We start from the raw sequence: 18,042 nt of genomic DNA, 5'->3' as shown, positions 1-18,042 counted from the left end.
TTTCACATCAGTGTCTGCCCTTTTTATCTGACACTCACTCAAAGGCTCCTTTCTGATGCCCCTTAATTGTTATTTTAACTCTGCAGATATGGCCCCTGGATAGACAATAAGTCCTTGTGGGGCAAAAACACCATTGGCCCTCACAGTGTCCTTCCTGGGGAGGTGGACAGTGAAGACGTGCTGAAGCCAGAGGTGAAGAAATTGTTTGAATGGAATGCGCTCACGGATAGATGCCAGACACAGTAGGAAATAATAACAACAGAACCTTTATCAGCAAGAAAAAGTTCAGAGAATCAGAGATGCTTGTGAAAGCATAACGTGAACTTTGAAAGAGCCACGTGAGTGTTAGATGTTCTTTGCTGTTGACATCTGTGGGTGGCCTTAAGGAAAGGATCACCAGGGAGGCTGCTGGTGATCTCCGTGCTGACAGGGCCCCCATGAGGCTTGGAGAGACTGACTCAGTACTTTTCCAGCCAGGACCCCACAGTGCCAAACCTGCCAAGAATTTTGTGCTGCTGATGGGGAGAATGTGAGATTTCAGGTGGTCCTGAGTTGGATGTCCTCTGGCAGCCGCCTGCTCGGACTGCCACCTCCTCTCTGGCAGAGGCCATATCTTTTCCCAGCAGCCTTCATGGGGCCTGGAGGGGTGAGGGGTGGGGGCTCCCTGCCCAGTTTCTGTGAGGATTCTCAAGACCCAAGAGGTGGCCGTGGTGGGCTTGCAGAGCATATGTGCCTGTTTCTTTTTCTTTTCATTTGGAAGAAGTCCATTTTTCTTGTTGTTTGATTCCTGAGTAATTAGATTTGCAAGGTTTTTCTCTGTGTTTTGTCAGAATCTACCATCCCCAATCTTTCCCTTTAGAATGAGTCCCTTCAGCGTCCCCTCCGCCTATGGCATTTCCCTCAACCGTTTCTCTTAGATTCTCTCATGTGTCATATTCTGTCATTATGGAGAGACATACAGTTATTATTGTGAATGATATTAGCACCTTCTGGACTTTAATTATCCCTTGAGGACAGAGACTGTGTCTGGTTTGTTTTTTATATGTACCACAGTGCCTAGTACTATGCCCAGAATATTATAGATTTATTATTATTATTTATCGAACCGATGGAATAATTTAATGAAAGCCTTAGCAAAGGTTAAGATTCCACGTTGGGGTCCTAGGGGCAGGAGGAGACGGACGTGTCTAACTCGCACTCCTCATCTGTCCCAGGTGTCCGTGTGGCAGGGAAGAACTGCCAGCTTTTCTCCACTCTGCGGTGAGGGAGGAGGCTGGTTGTGGCATGAGGTCGGTGGGAAGAACACAAGAAGATCCTTCTTGAGTCTAGAAGTTCCTTGAGGGCACTGGGGAATCCCTTCTTTAGGAAAGATGCCATCCATCTGCCTGGAATGGTTGCCTGGAAACAGGGGCCTGCTTGGGTAGGGACAGCTGTCCTCATGCAGCCACGACTGGGCTCAGGCAGAGGAGTCTGGGCCTGGGCTGTGGTGGCAAAGGGTCCGAGGAGTTCCTGTTTCTCGTAGCAGTGAGCAGATACCCTAGTTGACTCAAATATATCACGTACTGGCCCAGAGAATGTTCTAGTGCATCTCTAGTAGATTAGCAACACTGTGGGCTTCTGAGCATTTGTTTCTTGTCAGTGGCTTCCTTTTGTTCAGTGGCTTACCAGGCCAAGCCGCTTGGGCACAGTATTCCCAGATTAATCTCACTAAAACACTTTGATCCCATCACTCCGAAACTATACAGTTCCACACTGACTAAGGGACAAAATCTAAACTCCTTACATCTTGCTCTAAAGTCCTTGAGGTCAGGGACTCCATCCGATACTCCTCACTAGTCTCCTTTGGACAGTTGATATGGCTAGTGATGAAATGCTCAGTGTCGGTTTGATTTCATCTCTGGTCACTTCTGGAGAACTGCAAGGCTGTGGAATTGTCTCTCAGTCAGCCAGTTTTCCATCTTAAGGTAGAAAGCACAGTCCACCACATTCAGGAGGTTGCTTTGCTTGAAGTTAGATGGAGGTGTTTTGGGAACATTGGCCAGTAAACCTACAGTTTGAATTTGGGGCAAGGGATGGGAGAACAGTAGTTTTGCTGGAGGTTGAAGTTCGGGGTTTGTTTTTTCCAGGTCCCTGCTGCACCCAGACACATATGCCTTTATATATCTCCCAGGTGCCACCATTCCTCGGCTTTCCAAATAGGCTTAGTGACAACCAGTGCCTCCCTTCCCATCAGCCCGCAGCAAAGATGAGTGGGAATGTTCTGAGCAGTGCTGGGCACTGCTCCTTCAAGAGGGTGTGATGTGAGCGCCTGGCACAATAGTTGAAGTGTTGTTTGCCTGGCACATGCAACCTTTTCTCAGCCTGGCTGTCAGGTTTTTTTCTTTTCAGGAAAGCTGAGAAATGCATGCTCTCAGAGTGAGTTCAAGGGTGAGGCAGGTTCAGTTCCAGGAGTAAGAAACCTGAGTGGTCCGTTGCAACGACTTGGAAAGGGACGTAGAACACAAGAAGTCTCTCGCTTCTCTGCGGTTTCTTGGCATCGATTTTGTTCCTTGATCTTCGGCATGGATCACATCCTGCTTGTGTTATATTTGACTGATATCTTGTATTAGAGCACCAGCTCTTTTAGAGAAGGGATCAGCTGTCATCCATTTTTCATTCCCCCTTAGGCATAATCGGTGTTTCTCTGCATCATGGAAGACACTCTACGATCTGCAACAGACAAGCTCTGTTCTTAATAAGGGAGCCAGGGACAACTAGGAACCTGGAGTTTCTAAGGATAAAATATTGTTTTAATAACCAAATAACATTATTCCCGTTACACTCATGTGCTTTAGAATTCCTGTTCTAAATCATTAAGACCTACAATCATGAGTCATTTTGCTACTTCCCCTTTCTATGTGATTAGATGCAGGCCGCACTGGGTCCTGCATGCTCCAGAGCTGTGGTTCTTCACCCAGACTGCACTTAGAACCACCAGGGGAGCCCTTAAACACCCTGACACCCAATTAACTGAGATTCCCTGCGGGCAGGATCCAGGCATCAGCAATTTTCAGACTCCCAGGTGATCCCAGTGTGCAGCCAAGGCTGAGCACGAGCTATTTGAGGGCAGGGAGTCTGTTTTACTAAATCATTTTATCTCCAGGGCCTCATAGGGTGCTTGGGACAGAGTGAATATTCAGCAAACATCAGTGCCTCCTAACAACCTCTCCTCATGGATGTCACATAAATTCATGCAACGTGATTCCAAGACCAAGCCAAGAGATTCTTTCTCTTCCAGGGCTCCCTGAGTATTCGCACCCCTATCTGTCCAGTAGTACCCTCCAGAAACTCAGGATTCATCTTTGATCCGCTCTCTCCCCGCTCCCCCACATTCCATGCCTTCACTCTGCATGGTGATTTTACCTCTAAATCTCTCTCATATCTGGGCATTTGCTTCCATACTCACCAGCACCATCCTCACCCAAGCTACTGTCGTCGATCCCCTCCACCTCCTCCGTAGCTCCCGAGCCAGGCTGTCCATGTGCAGCCCAGCCTCACTGATCTGCTCTCTGCATCGTCGTCAGAATCGGCTTTATAAAACACACACGTGAGCTTGTGATCTATTGATTAAAACTCTTCAGTGACTTCCAGCTGCTGTGAGGACACCGAACTCAGTCTGGCCCACAAGGCCCCGTGGTCCGACCTACTTTCTCAGTCTCAGTTCACTTCGCTCTGCCACATTCTTTGCACTCCAGACCCTCTAGCTTGTTTTGATTTCCTTGAATTCCATGCTCCCTCCGGCCTTGGGGCTTTGTGCATACATTTCCCTCCTCCCAGAACACTCTCCCCATCACCCTCTCCCTCTTTGCCTAGTTCACTGCTGCCGATCCTTCAGTTCTCAGCGTAAGAGCCCTTATCTTGGTGGAGGCTCCTGTGTCCGATGTCCTCGTAGCATCGGGCTTGCTTCTCTGTATGTGGTCACCTCGGTTAGTAGCTCTCCTTTCATCTGGGTGTTTCTTCGCCCCATGTCTCTCTGCCCACCTGACTGAAGCCCATGAGAGCAGGGGCTGTGTCTGCTTTGCTTATTTTATCCCCAGTGCCGACCAAAGGACAGAGCACCCAGAAAGTATTCAGTAAATGCATGTCGACCGAACACCTGGATGCTTCTGCAGAACAGCTGCAGACCTCTTTGGTCCTGGGGCTCTGTGACCAGCTGTTGCCTCTCCTGCCGGAGACCCCTGTGGTGGTTCCTAACAGCACAGTTACATAAACCATTCCACATGACGTGTCTGCTTTGCCCTATTTCCAGCAACCTCCTAAAGATCTATTAATATCCATGTCCGTCATTTGCTTTTCTTTGGAAATCTTTCATGTTTCTTAATCTCCTTAGAACTTTCCCAAATCTCAATTTTTAGGGTCTTGACCTGAGGCGTATCCTGTATTCTGCCCTTTGGCCCACGAGGATTTTCAGGAGTTGTTCTTTTTTATTTTGAATCCCATGTCCTGTGTCATCTAGGTGCTTTCACATATTAGTGTTTGTGGCCTCACAGTGATGCTTGCGGGTGGCTGGTTGGCTTGGGGGTGGCTGGTTGGAGTGTGTATTTCTTTTTATAGATGAGAACACAAGGCTCAGGGTCACAGTCTCTCAACTCCCAACAGCCTTCTGATGGCTTTTACTCCAGCACACACCCTCCCCTCATCTTAAAAGCCACGAGAAACAAAATCCCACATCCAAACCTTTGTTTCTTTGGGCCTTCCCAAAACAATGGACAGAACTTTGGACTAGAACTTAATTATCTGGTTTTCTGATCTAAGACATTTCCCATCTCCGGGCCTCAATTTATTGATTTTGTAGAATGAGAAGTTTGGACCAGATTATTAAGGATTCTCAGTAATAGTAATGATCATAATGATTGTAATAGTAATATTAGGTAACATATATTGGGCACCTCCTATGTGTCAAGCACTAAGCATTTTACAGTCTAGGAAAAACCCAGTGTTTTCCTTTACTCTCACTCAAAACACGTCTGACACCAGATGCCTGGGGGCTTTTCCCTTAGATCAGCCAATTCTGTGACACCAGCTCAGTGTCCCACAATTCAATTTGGTTCTGACACTATCTACCTGACGTTAGCATCAGAGCCCATAACCTGGATTTGCGATTGGTACCTGAAATGGGGATAAATGGCAGTTTTGTGAGACTGAGCCCTTAACTTGTGGGCTCATTTTACCTTAATCAACTCTTTAAAGACTTACCTATCTTTAACTCTATGTCCAAACAGTCTTGAGTTAGGACTTCAGCATATGAATGGGAGGGGGTGGGGGGACACAACTCAGCCCGTAACAAAAGAGTTTTGTACGCTTTCAAGGATCGCGCCTGACACAGTTTAGGCCCTCGGTTAATGCCAGGTCTCTTTCTGCCAGTTCTGACTTCATATCCATCCCTTTATTCCTGGGTAATGATGAGATCTGATGCTCTGTTGGCAGTGTGCGAGTGAGCATTGGGTGGAATCTGTCTGTTTGGCAGCTATTTCTAGAATGGAAAAAAAAATCTCTCCTTCATTTTACATCCCTTATGGCATGGTTTACAGTCCTAGAGTTAACACTGCAGGCCTTGAAGTCTTAGAAAAATATTATGATAAGTCACAGTCCTTCCAACTTGCATGACATATTTTATCCAAGGACGTTAGCTTGCCTTTCAAATGTGAATTTATCCTCCTTCCCCTTGCAGCCGAATAGCTGAGGCATTAGCACTTTTCATACCAACAACAACAGGCATCCTGGAGCTGCCAAGTGCTGCTGTGCCCTAAAGTTTCCCATGTGCACTGCTGGCCTCACTTACCCTCCCGGGAGCCCACCTTTCCAAAGTCACAGCATGTTAGAGGTGAACTTCCCGATACGAACCAGGGGAGTCAAAACATAATTTAGTGCTGTTGAGTTAATGAAGATGCTCCAACGTGATAAAATGAACATGAAAAAAATGCGGGAGCCTTTTTAGAGAAAGTTCAAGTTCTGGAAGAGAGAATCGAGAATCAGCCGCAGCAGCAGCAGCATGACACCGATAGCAGCCGCTGTTGACTAACTGTGTGCCTGTTATATGCCAGGTGCTAAGCAGAGCTCTTTAGGCACACTGCCTTCAATGCTTGTGCCGCCCTGAGAGCAGGTTTAATGATCCCCATTCTTCAGAGAGGAGCTGAAGCTCAATGATGCTAAACAGCTCACCTGAGGTGCCAACAGCTTGTAACCAGCAGAGATCCACAGCTGGGGGGCTGCTTATCTGCAGACCTCGCTGTGGAGGAAGTCCACTCAGGGGCTCCCATGACCAAGTGCATGGGGGAGAACAGCTGCCACCTCAATCAGGAGGGAGTGCCCTGGTCCCCAGACCTGACGAGACCTTACCCTTCAGATATCCACACCTCTGCCTGTGGGTAGAAGTGAGCAGCTTTGAAGAAACTAAAGTAATTCCTTCAGGGCTGGTACAGAACTAGATGACTAGAAATGGGAGTGAACCTGGAAAACAGAAATCTTTACACTTGAGCCAAATTAACTAAGTTCTAAGACAGGAATTTGTCATCTGCTTTTTCTGTGTGTAGTTTGCACCCTCAAAGGACTCTGTTCCATAGTTGTTCATTTGAGTGGGCTCGGAGAATTTGATGTTCTCTTGAGGGAAGCTGGGAGGGAAAAAAACTGTAATGTTAATGTCAAAGCACTTTTCTTTTATTCGTTTTCCCTTTCTGGTTGTAAAATTATGGTAATTGCATAAAATTAAGGAGAAAAACAAAATTACAGAGGAAAAAAAAATTTTGTAATCTACCCCTTGCAGATAACCATCAAAATTTTAAGACTACCCTGCCAATCTCTTTTCTATATAATTTTAAAACAAAAAAAAAGGATCATACTTCGCATCATTTCATAACCTTTTATCATGTAGTGCTATATTAGGCACATTTTCCAATATCTTTAAATGCCCTTTTTGAACAGAACTTTCTCTCCCCCACTGGGCGATGTACCATCATCAAATTAGTTCTTCCTCTTTGGGCGTTGGGTTAGTGGAGAGTTCCCTCCCTTGATTAGTTTACCAGGTAGGACACCCCATCAGGAACCTCCCGACAGCAGAACAGGGTGTCTATTTTGGAAAAATCTATGCTATTTATATATAATTCACTGTGTTATTAGTTATCTCTAATATCAACTAACAGATCTGAACTAATGTCTGTATCTGGTATTTATAGCCATTTCACATCCTTTCTTCCTCCTAACAGAAACAGTTTTAAATTGTCCCAAAACTTATTCTGGAGATGAATATTAGAGAAAGATGATTCACCTTGAGAACCACGGGCCCAGTTATTGATATACATTCTCGCACATACATACATGATCTTCACATATCCACGTATGTAAGAACAAAAGGACAAGTGACAAAACCACCACACTGGGAATAGAAAAGTTCCTATAACAAGGAGGTGTTTTGAAGGAAATCGACAATCAGACATACTACACAATGGAGTCCACATCAGCTGAGCAGTATGGCCATTCAGGAGCTATGCTCTGCCACTTGGTATATCCCACCAAGGGAAACTGGGTTTACACCCCAATCTCAATTAGTTCTGGTTCCCAGGACATTTTTCTTTTTGCTTACAAAAAAGTCCTGTGAATGACCTTGTCATAAGAGCAGGAATTATGACTGCTTTTATCCCTTCTACTGTGTCCTTAACATACAGAGAGAGAGAGAGAGAGAGAGAGAGAGAGAGAGAGAGAGAGAGAGAGAGAGAGAGAGAGAGAGAGAGAGAGGAGGGAGAGGGAGTGGAGGAGGGAGAGAGAGAGAGAGAGTTAGTGACTGGGCAGCCAGGAGAGGCTAGAGAGGACAACTTACAGACCGATGGAGCAAGCCTTCTATGAATCTACCTTAAAAAAAGAAAAAAGCTCATTTCCTGTAGCAAACGAAAATTTTTTGCAAATTCACAAACCAGTTTTGTTGCTGTTTAACTTTGCAGTTGCCTGGGATCATTATCAATTTCAGGTGCTATCATATGAGCTGCCACCTGAAAAATGTTGATTGAGTGAGAAGTCTAGTTTGTGACACACAAAATCAAGCTCCATTCTCTGTCTCGTCACTAGTTCGCCAAAGACCTGGAGGAGTCACTTCGTAGGAAAAAAAAAAAAAAATCTTACAGCTTTCCCTCTGGGAAACACGGAACATAAAAAGTTCCTGGACGTATTGTCAGCAGAAGTTGGTTCTACTCTCACCCTGTCACTAACTCCCACCTAACGGGGGGATTTGGACAAGCCCCCCCCGCCTTTCTGGGGCCTCGATTTGCTCATCTGTAAAAAAAACAAACACCAGTTCATATAGATTTGTAATAGATTAATTTACATTTGAAAGGTGTTACATAGATGTTTGATTTGAACGTCTTTTAAAATATATTTTTAATTTAAGAATTATAACCAAAAAAATCACACACTCAAATGTGTTCTTTATCAGATTTTAACATCTTGAAACCTTCAATGTGTTCGTTTCGGTTTTAGCCTACTTCGAAGTTGATTCTGCCATCCCTTTTTAAGGTAAAAATAGTGAGATTGTCAGTGTGAACTAATGAAAAAAAAAAAGCTGTTACACATTCGCCATAACTCATCTCTGTGAGTCAGGACTTTCTCAAACATATACGATTCAATGAAATTTAAAAATAAACTGGATAAGTATTACATAAGAGTAGTTTTAATGTTCTCATTGATTTATCTATAACTAAATGGTTAGAATTTATACTAAAATTGAGTAAATTAAATAGCGTAGTTCAGTACGAGTCTCGTAGTAAGTGTTCAATCACTGACAGCAGTTATCCATTGTATGTATTGGTTTCCTATAAGATTCTATTTTTTGAAAAAGGTGTTCTGCAGCGTTATTTCTGAGAATACTTCAGACGTGGCAGTCTATATCAATTACATTTTTATATATAAAACAAGATGTATTTGTGCCCCCCCAACATAATAGTATATACTAATGACTATTAATGGTTTTAGTAGAAAACAGGGGACTAGAATAATTAATTAAAATGAGTAAATGATAACCATTATAAAAGAAGTGTAAGCAGCATCTTAATTAATGAATTTGCTAATCATTTTCCCACTGTTTGGCTGCTGTTTGGTTGTCAGCTGAAACATATTATTGCATATTTGGAAAGAGGAAATTTACCTGAAGACTGCAAGGCTAGCCTACACACTGCAGTGCGAGAATTCCACCCAGGGGATTTTAGGGAATAAGTTTGGGGCAATTGCTCAGTAGATCATTCTAAATTAAATTGCTAAATGCTGACTCCAAATTTGGTTTAGATCAAGTTTGCTGGTGTATGCATTTTGCCTTCCATCTTTTATCTTATTTTATAAAACAACCACCCAACATATTTCGTGAAGAAAAACTTCAAGAAATTGCCCAAATCCAAGTAGTCAGGACGCACAGGAAGTTGTTTTCAAGAAACTTTGCCTCGTAATATAAATACAGGGAAGCATTGAGTAGAATTCTTTTTTAAGGTTTGTGTTTCTGGACAGAACACATGCCCCTCATTTGATTACCTTTTTTTTTTTTTTCCAGGAGTCAAATGATATTGGGGCATGTGATCCAACATGGCATATCTGAACAGAGAACATTGCAGCTGGGTTCAACATACAGTGTTCAAAGCCCAGTGGTCCCTCTGTAATTAACACCCTGCAGGGGGTCGTTGGTAATCTCCCTCCGTCTGGAGCCTTCACAGCTAGACTAGAGGGACTCTTGTGTCATCATCCTCTTAATGGTTGCCCTTTGTCTTCGGAAAGTAGGTGTCTGCACTCCACTTCCCTCCAAGTCTCTCTAGGTCAGCGAGTGGTTCTCAAAATCTGGTCTCAGGACCAGTAGCATCAGCACAACCTGGGAAATTGTTAGAAAGCAGATTTCAGGTCTCACCTCAGACCTCCTGAACCAGACATTCTGGGGCTGGGGCTGGTCATCTGTGTTTTAACGAGCCTTTCAAACACAGCATCAGTAATTCTGATGCTCACTCGAGTTTTAGCACCACTGCTCTGGGAAATGACTCCCATGGGCAGGGTGGCCATTCAGGAGCCATGTCTGGGGACAACTGACTGTAAGGACGTGAGGACTTAGACCCCCAACTTCATTTGGCTCTGGTTCCAGACAGTCCTCTTTTTGCTTACTAAAAATGATATAGGTGATCTTGCCAAAGGAGCCTTAACACACACATACACATGCATACACACACACACACACAGATGTATTGACCAGGGCACTCTATGATTATCTGTAATAGTGAAAGAATAGCTCCTCTCAGCTGTGTGCTATTTGGGGAGGTAGTCATTTTGCAAGCTGGTCTTCATCTTCTTCTGTGGTCCCCAAACTTGGCTGCCCATTGGAATTTCTTGGGATCCCCGACCCATGGAAATTCAAATATAACAGTCAGGGTGCGTTCTGGGCATTGGGATTTGTTTTTCCATTAAGATTTTATTTTATTTTTTATAACAATTTTAGGTTCACAGCAAAATTGAGAAAAAGGTACAGAGATCTCCCATACACCCCTGGCCTCCACACATGCATCCCGCTCGGAGTGGTACATTTGTTACAATTGATGAACCTCCATTGACACATTATAATCACCCAAAGTCCATAGTTTACATTACAGTAATGTGTGTAGTGGTGGTTTTCATTTGCATTTCCCTGATGACATATGATGTGCAGCATCTCTTCATATGCTTATTTGCCATCTGTATATCTTCTTCGCTGAAGTGTCTACTAAGGTCTTTGGCCCATTTTTTAAATTGAGTTGATTATTTTTGTATTCTTGAGTGTTAAGAGTTCTTTGAGTAATTTGGATAACAGTCATTTTCCAGATATGTCTTTCGAAAATATTTTTTCCCAGTCTGTGGCTTATCTTCTCCTCTTAAAGCATCAGGATTTTAAAAGCTTCCCAAATGGTTCTAATATGCCTCTGGAGTTTGAGAATCAATGGGTTATAAAATATCAAGGGCACCTGAGGAAGTAAGGATGAGGATGGGTTAGGCCACGAGAGAAAAGCTCCAGAGCTGGTCCCCAGGCCACTGTCATCAGGTGCCTCCTCTCCTTAACAGCAAGACTTGAACCCGGTCTGGGTCCTTCCCAGCATCTTGTCCGTGGGATGGAGACAGCCTCCCATCTCTGGAGCATCTTCCCACTTTGCCCTGGTGACCCTGAGGTTGACAGTAAGTGAATGACTTGCAGGTCTTTCTCATTTTAATCAATGCAAGCCATGTTTTTGTTTTTGTTTTTGTTTGTTTATTTTTTAAGGAAACTGTTTAAAAAAGGCTTATGAGAAGCCGCCATCCCCTATCCCATCCCTGACCCCAAATGTCCAAGCATTTCTTTCTTTAGTTGTTTTGTTGGTTAGTTCCATTATCTCTAAGTAATATTCTTCACCTGCGTTTTAGTGTTTTGTTGTTGTTACTGCTCGTTTTATTGTTAAAGAGTCATTTAAATAGAAAGGGCAAATCTGCTTGCCTGCCTTTAAACAATCTGATATTATGTCATGTATTTATTAATATTTTTTTGTTACTCCTTAATATCCCTCACCAGAATGCAGGCATTGTGGTCAGCATCTTTATTTGATTTTGATACTAATTATCACAAGATTTTGATACTAATTATCACTTTTTAAAAAGCTTATATTTATTATTCTTTAACATCAGGTGCTTATATCCATTCTTTAACTTCCTGTCTCTCTCCATCAGCTTTCAGCCTGGCTCCCAACTCAGCAAGAGAATATTGTTTCTTCTCCTTTCTTCTTCCTTTCCATCTCCCCAACAGTTTTGCTCTACTGAATCTTTTCTTTACATGTCAGAGTAGGTGACATTTACATTTTGTTTGTGACGCATTTATCTATAGATCGATCCTAAAAGTTGAAAACTAGTAAGTAGCATTTACTTTAAGAATTTGTAGGGGAAAAAAAAAAAGCAAAAACGAAAAACTTACCCTCCTTGCTGACGCGCATCTCAGCAATTATTCTCCATATTATTCCCCATCGGAATTCTCGACAACATCTCTTCAGAACGTGGGGTTTAAGAAGAGATTTAAGGATTTAAGAACAGGGTTAAAAGAAGAGGATGGGAAGGGGAGGGGGGCAGGACCTGCTCGCTTTTGTACGAGCAGAGTTGGAGTGGTGGGGAAGGGCTCTCCCCATGGTTTCACATTCAAACCTTCAGTGTCCACAGTTTCAGGCCCCTCCCACCTGCTGGTCGACCTCAACCTGGGGCTTCTCCAGGTGTCAGTGAAGCCATAAGCATCCTCCTTGGCTGCCCCTGCTCCTGCCCTCCACCCTCAGCATGCATTCTGCCCTGAGGCTTCCAAATTTTCATCCTTTTAGAATGTGTTGAAATCCCCTGTCTATCAGTCCTTTCCCTCCTGGTCTCTTTGTTATGGGTTTATATTGATTTAAAGACCCCCTTACTATCATTTTAATGCCATCTAAGTGGAAGGGGAGATGAATGCCTGCTTGGTCCACACCTCAGTACGGCATCTGAGTTGCCTCCCCTTCTCTCTGCAGCTGCCCCCCAGTAGGACTTGAACGCAAGAAGGTGTGGGATTTCTATGTTGGAGAGGAGACCTTGCTTAGCTAACTTTTCATTTGGGTAGCAGGGAAGAGAGAAGGGGAGAACAGAATATGATAGTGTAAAATAATGTCCATATTTGGTTGCCTTGGTAACAGCATCCCTCTGTAAATAACACCTGGTGGGGTTGAGGGAGCAGTGAGGAGAGCTGCTGGCAGGGGGCTGATGGGAGAAGGGAAGGTAATCACCACATTGGAACTGTGCAGTGGCTAGGATCAGCTAGCGGGCTGGGAACAAAGTCACACCTGTCATTGGTATCTGGAAGGCCCCAAACCTGTTCCGTCATGCAAGCAAAAGAGTTTTTTGAGCAGGAAGAACAGACGGCGGGGCTTGGTGGGTGTGGGGCACTGCTTCAGTTACGTTATCCTTTACCTGCTCAGAGGGCCTCCTTGACTCTCTTTTCTCCTTTTCTCAGCCTCCCAAGAAATGACCTTCAGGATGCCAATTTACAGTTCCCTCCAATAGCCCAGGTGATGCCTAACCTTTTCTAACCAGGACACAGGTTTTCATTCCATAGTTAGAGACAAAACTTAAATACAGAACCCTCGGGAGAGGAAAGCTGGTGTCTTAGTCACACAGAAGTATCGATGGCTGGGCTCAAAGCCTCATATAGGCGCCAATGGGGAAGAGTAGGAGTGTTTGAAAGGCAGTAGAGAGGGCACTGCAAAGAAAAGGAGCAGAAAGTCTCCTTGGAACCATCCAGACAGATTTCTGCACCATTTGTCTGTGATTGGCTGTTCTGAGGGGATACCGCTATTCAGAGTTGCAGTGGGGAATAAGGGATGGTTTGAGGATTATCAAGGAGAACCATCTGCAGGGGGAAGATGGGAGCAATGGAAGAGAAGGGTGTTCACAGAGGAAATGGGGTGGCTGAGAAAGAGGGAGGGAGGGAGGGAGGAGGATGGAAGGTGGGATATAGCAAAAAACAAAACAATTGGAAGGTGAGGGAGCTTTCTGTGGAACAGTTAAAGCTATGGGTTTAAAGATGAGGGATGAATGCTGACGTGCCTTCCAAAATGGCCCTAGAATCTGGCAGGGCACCAGGAGCTTTCAGAGTTGGCAGATGGTTTTGCTGTGCTGGGGTTGGAGGAGGGACGCGCCTGTGAGAATCCACGCAGAATCCTGCTGCTGTGTGATTATTAAACACTATACATAGCCATTCGATACTAGCAGCGGGAGCCAGTTATCTTTCTTGGGGTTTCCTACAACAAGCCTATTAATCTGATCGCTGTCACCGGTCACAAAAGGAAACGGAAGCAAGAGAAATGCAGTCCCTTGAGAAGGAGCACTTGGCAAGCTATTGGCAATTGAGTGGTATCACTTAGCACACCAGCTTCATGGCCTGATTACTGGATAGCTCTTAGCTGTGTGGGGCATTTAATTCACTCCGGCAGCCTAATAGGGTCTGGAGGCAGACTACTGGGGTTCCCAGCTCTGCTGCTTCCCAGCTGAGTATGCTTGATCAAGTTCCTTCACCAATATGTGCCTCAGTTTCCCCATTTGTAAGATAGAGGCAATACTAATATATTCCTAAGAATGTTATTGTGAAGTTAAATGAGATAAAGTCCATCGTTACCTGTTGTTACCTGTGAGAAGGTGAATAACATCTATGTGATTATTACTTCAGCAGTCTTCTGTGGGGTATTTTTATTTTTCACACTGCCTTCATGCCTATAGTTTTTAACTGTCACAAAAGCCCTGTGAGACTAATGTGGAAAGCATTAAAGTTCTGGTTAACAGATGTAGAGACTGAGGCTTGAGGCCATGTCATCTATCAGTGGCAGAAATCGGACTTGAACCCAGAGTGTTCTCATAAGCCAGAGGTTCTCCACTCCACTGCACTTAGAACCACCTTCTCCCGCAGATCCCATTCCTGCGGCCGAAGCCCAGGCAGTCCCTGAAGCCTCCCTCCATGGGAGACTGCCTCCTCCTTGCAGTTTCCAAGAAATTAGAGGAGAGGCTCTTTTCGAAAAATTAGTGAGAATCCTGCAAGGGTCATTTCCCCCTGGCTGTTTTCTGGTGGGTGGAGGGGCCGTTCTGCTCTGCATCTATGTCCTCTACACCTGGGAGCACACCTGGCTGGTCAGAGAGAGGAGTCCCACCAGGAGCGTGGAATGGAGCCGGGTAGGCTCAGCTCAGACCACCTCAGTAGAGACAAGGTATAAACCGCGGCCTGTGGGTTTGTGCAAGAACCTGTCAGAGGACCTGCAAGGGGCCGCTCGCCCCAGGCTCCCCAGCAGCCTCAGGCCAGGCAGCGCTTGAGAGAAGGCCACCCTGGAGCCTCTTCCTTCTCATAGGACAGATGAGGATGACACCTCCTGCTCCAGCTCTCGCAGGAGGAATGAGAGATCCTCTGTCAGGCCTCGCCTTCCTCTCTAGCCCCATTTTCCTCCATGCCGCCTCTGGCCCAGCAGATCCAGCCCACCGACTGTCTCTGTTCCACAACACCAGACTTCTCAAGGCTCTCATGGTTCTGACCCCCCACTGAGAGTGCTCCCCCTTCCCCCCACCCCACCTCCTGGGTAGCCTCTACTCACTCTTCATGTCTCAACTTAAATGTCACTTCTTAAGAGAATCTGCCGTTTTTCCCCAAAGTAATAACATCTTGTACTTTCCTATCATACATGGATCACGATCGTCATTGTACGTAGGCACTATTTGTGCTATTGTTTGTGTCACTACTACCCCTTCACCCCTGGAGTGTAAGTTACACGGAGCCAGGACAGTGTCTGCGTTATTTGCCCCTGGTTCCCCCGGCCTGGTACATAATGATGCTAAGTAAATATTACATGAAAGTATTAAATATTAAATGGTACTGCATGCAAGTGCTTCGGACAATGAGAAGTTGCTTTGCAAATGTGTTTTCATCTTAATTTTATTGCTATCCATGGGGCTTCCAAATAATAAAAGAACTGGCTATGGCAGATGAGGCTTCTAGAAGAATCAGGCAAAACGGGTCACACAGAGAAGTCTGTTCCTGAAGGCGGGAAGTAGACAAGCAAGCCCAAGGAGAGAGCTTGTACTCAATCTGGGTAAACAACCTGAATTTAGTATCCCGAGATTGTCAGTGTGATGATCTGAAAGCCAGAAGGGGGAATTAAAAGGAATGAGCACCCGAGGGAATGGCATGCAGTTGCTCGCTGGGTTTATTTTTGCTTATGCTGGTCTCTTCCTATTGTGTTCATGACACCTTGACTTTGGTGTGTGCTCAAGAGAGCATGCAGTCACCAGGATTCTACCAGAAAAACGTTTTCTGTGATCCCGGTTTTTTTCAGTTCTGCTGGACTCTCTCCAACACTCCTACTAAATCTATTTATTTCCACACCTCCACTCAGCTCTCACCTGACCTGACCATCATCCACACCTTTGCCACAATTCCTGGGTGCTCTCCCATGGCAGTCTATAAACCCAGCCTGGTCTTCAGTGCTCACCCACCCATTCAGCCATTCCCTCGTGTCATTCAACCTAAACATTCTGGAAAGCTGACCATACTCCACCAGCAGGTCACCCCTCCAGGGGAATGCATCTTTATGAATTACTTCCCCCAAGCTCCTCTTCCAAACATTTTCTACCAGCCTCATTCCTACCCCTGTCTCTTTACTAGTTCACCAACTTTTTATTGAGCATCTACTGTGTGTCAGAAACAGTGCAAGTCTTTCGCTCTTGGGTTTCCCAGTTAAGTGGGAAGAAGGATCCACAGAGACATACAGTCCCATGAGATCACTGCCTGCCATAGGTGTATGCACTGTGCTCCGTGAGCTTGGAGAACAGTGACATTTGGGCACAGCATGAGTAGGGTTGCTTCAGGAGCACAAAGAGGACAGTATCACCAGCAGATGGGCGGCATGGCTGGGAGCGTGGTGAATCGGGGGCAATCACTCCAATCTGTGAGGCTGCAGTATGGGGTGCAGTTTATGGGAGCGGTTGGACATGAGGCAGGAAGACAGATGCAGGTCTGATGTGGGGGCTGTGTGAGGGGCTTGGGCTTTAATCTCTGGGCAGTGGAGAGCTATTAAAAATATTTTAAGATGGGAAAATGAAACGATCAGATGTATTTTAGATATATTGGAGGCAGGAAGGAAGATGGATGGGAGATGCAAGTAGCTGGTAGAGAGAGCATTGGGAGCTGTTGGGACTTCATTCATTCATTCTAACTATGTTTATTGAGGGACGCCACAGATGCCACAGTGCGCTCAGCTCCAGGGAAGCAAAAGGTTCGCTTCCTCTGCTGCTACAGTAAGGGCAAAAGCTGAAGGTGGCAGGATGCAGACTCTGGACACATAGGGATGTCCAGGACCTCAACTAAGATAGTATGAGTGAAGAAAAAAGGACAGATTGCAATACAGAGCCTCACCTCCCTCTCATGTCACCCACCACCTTAACCCTGTTCATTCTGGTCACAGCCCTCACCACACTTTCCCTGGGACCTGACCTCATAGCGAGACCTTGGAAGGTGGACGAAAGGGAGACCACGTCCAGCCTGAGAAAGCATCCTGAGCCCCGGCACAGGGCACGGCGAAAGATCACCAAAATTTTGCCAGGCCTCATCCCAGTCTCCTTTTCTGACAATTTAAAAGAGAAAAGTAAATCTTGGCTCTTTGGAGCATGGGTGAGCATAGCATCGATGCTAGCGCTGCATCCTTCAGCAACTGTGTCAAAGAAAGACAGAGCAAATTGATCCACAGGGTTATAAGAGATCCCTGTCAAAGTCAGTGTTTTCTTTTGCTTTTTGTTTTATTTCAAAGAAATACTTTCCTTGTAAAACTAAACAAAGCGATGAGGAAGCGGGCATGGGTCCCAGACCCTGCACCCCACTTCTGGTTGACGAGAACCCTTGCCTCCATCCTAACGAGACCCCTATTGTCTTTCTGAGGCTGGGCCTCTGAAGTCGTCCCGAGGCTCTATGTCTGCCCATGCTTGGGATCCTCATTTGCAACTTAAGTGGTATATTCAGAACTAAAAACAATTTACATTGCTACTTGAAAAAAGAAAATGACTATCATTGGCAACATAAAGCCTTACTCTAAAAGCAACAGTCTGCCTACCATGAAGGTTCTCCCTGGAAGGGTGAGGGTTCTGTCCCCTCTCAACACCCTCAGTGAGAGGTGACCAGTGCAGGAGGAGGCAGCCCCTTCCAGCCGCCCCTTCCTACTAGCCAGCTTGTATTTCTTCCCTTCTTCCCGCATATTCTAGAGGGCAGCTCTGTCCATGACACGTAGCCACTCAACTGCCTTACTTACTCCTTTGAGCCCCGATTTGCCCTGGTCCCCTGGCACTGGTAGATATTGAGGGCAATATCTGTCAAGTAGCCTTTCTCCCAAAGGGTGGCTCGGAGGCTGGTTCTACATTTAAGCCTAGGAGTGGCTGAGACCTTCCCCAGACAGCCCTCTGCCCGGACCCAGTGACGTCCTTCTTGTTCCAGACATATGAGAACTCCAGGTC

General features: G+C 45.3%; 1 protein-coding gene across 9 annotated transcripts in view; it reads left to right on the top strand.

The window, feature by feature from the left end:
• MAPK4 (mitogen-activated protein kinase 4) overlaps nucleotides 1-18,042 on the top strand; it is a 146,962-nt gene that overhangs the window by 54,063 nt on the left and 74,857 nt on the right. Inside the window, exon 2 of one of the 9 annotated variants that reach the window (XM_039841551.1) lies at nucleotides 87-338. The exons of the other annotated variants lie outside the window; for them this stretch is intronic. The gene's annotated coding sequence lies outside the window, so the exon portion shown is untranslated. The remainder of the gene's footprint in view (nucleotides 1-86; nucleotides 339-18,042) is intronic. 9 annotated transcript variants of the gene reach the window in all.

Source organism: Pteropus medius, unplaced genomic scaffold (assembly GCF_902729225.1).
Source record: "Pteropus medius unplaced genomic scaffold, Ma_sr-lr_union100, whole genome shotgun sequence".
NCBI lineage: Eukaryota > Metazoa > Chordata > Mammalia > Chiroptera > Pteropodidae > Pteropus > Pteropus medius.
This window is presented reverse-complemented; position numbering and strand designations above follow the sequence as displayed.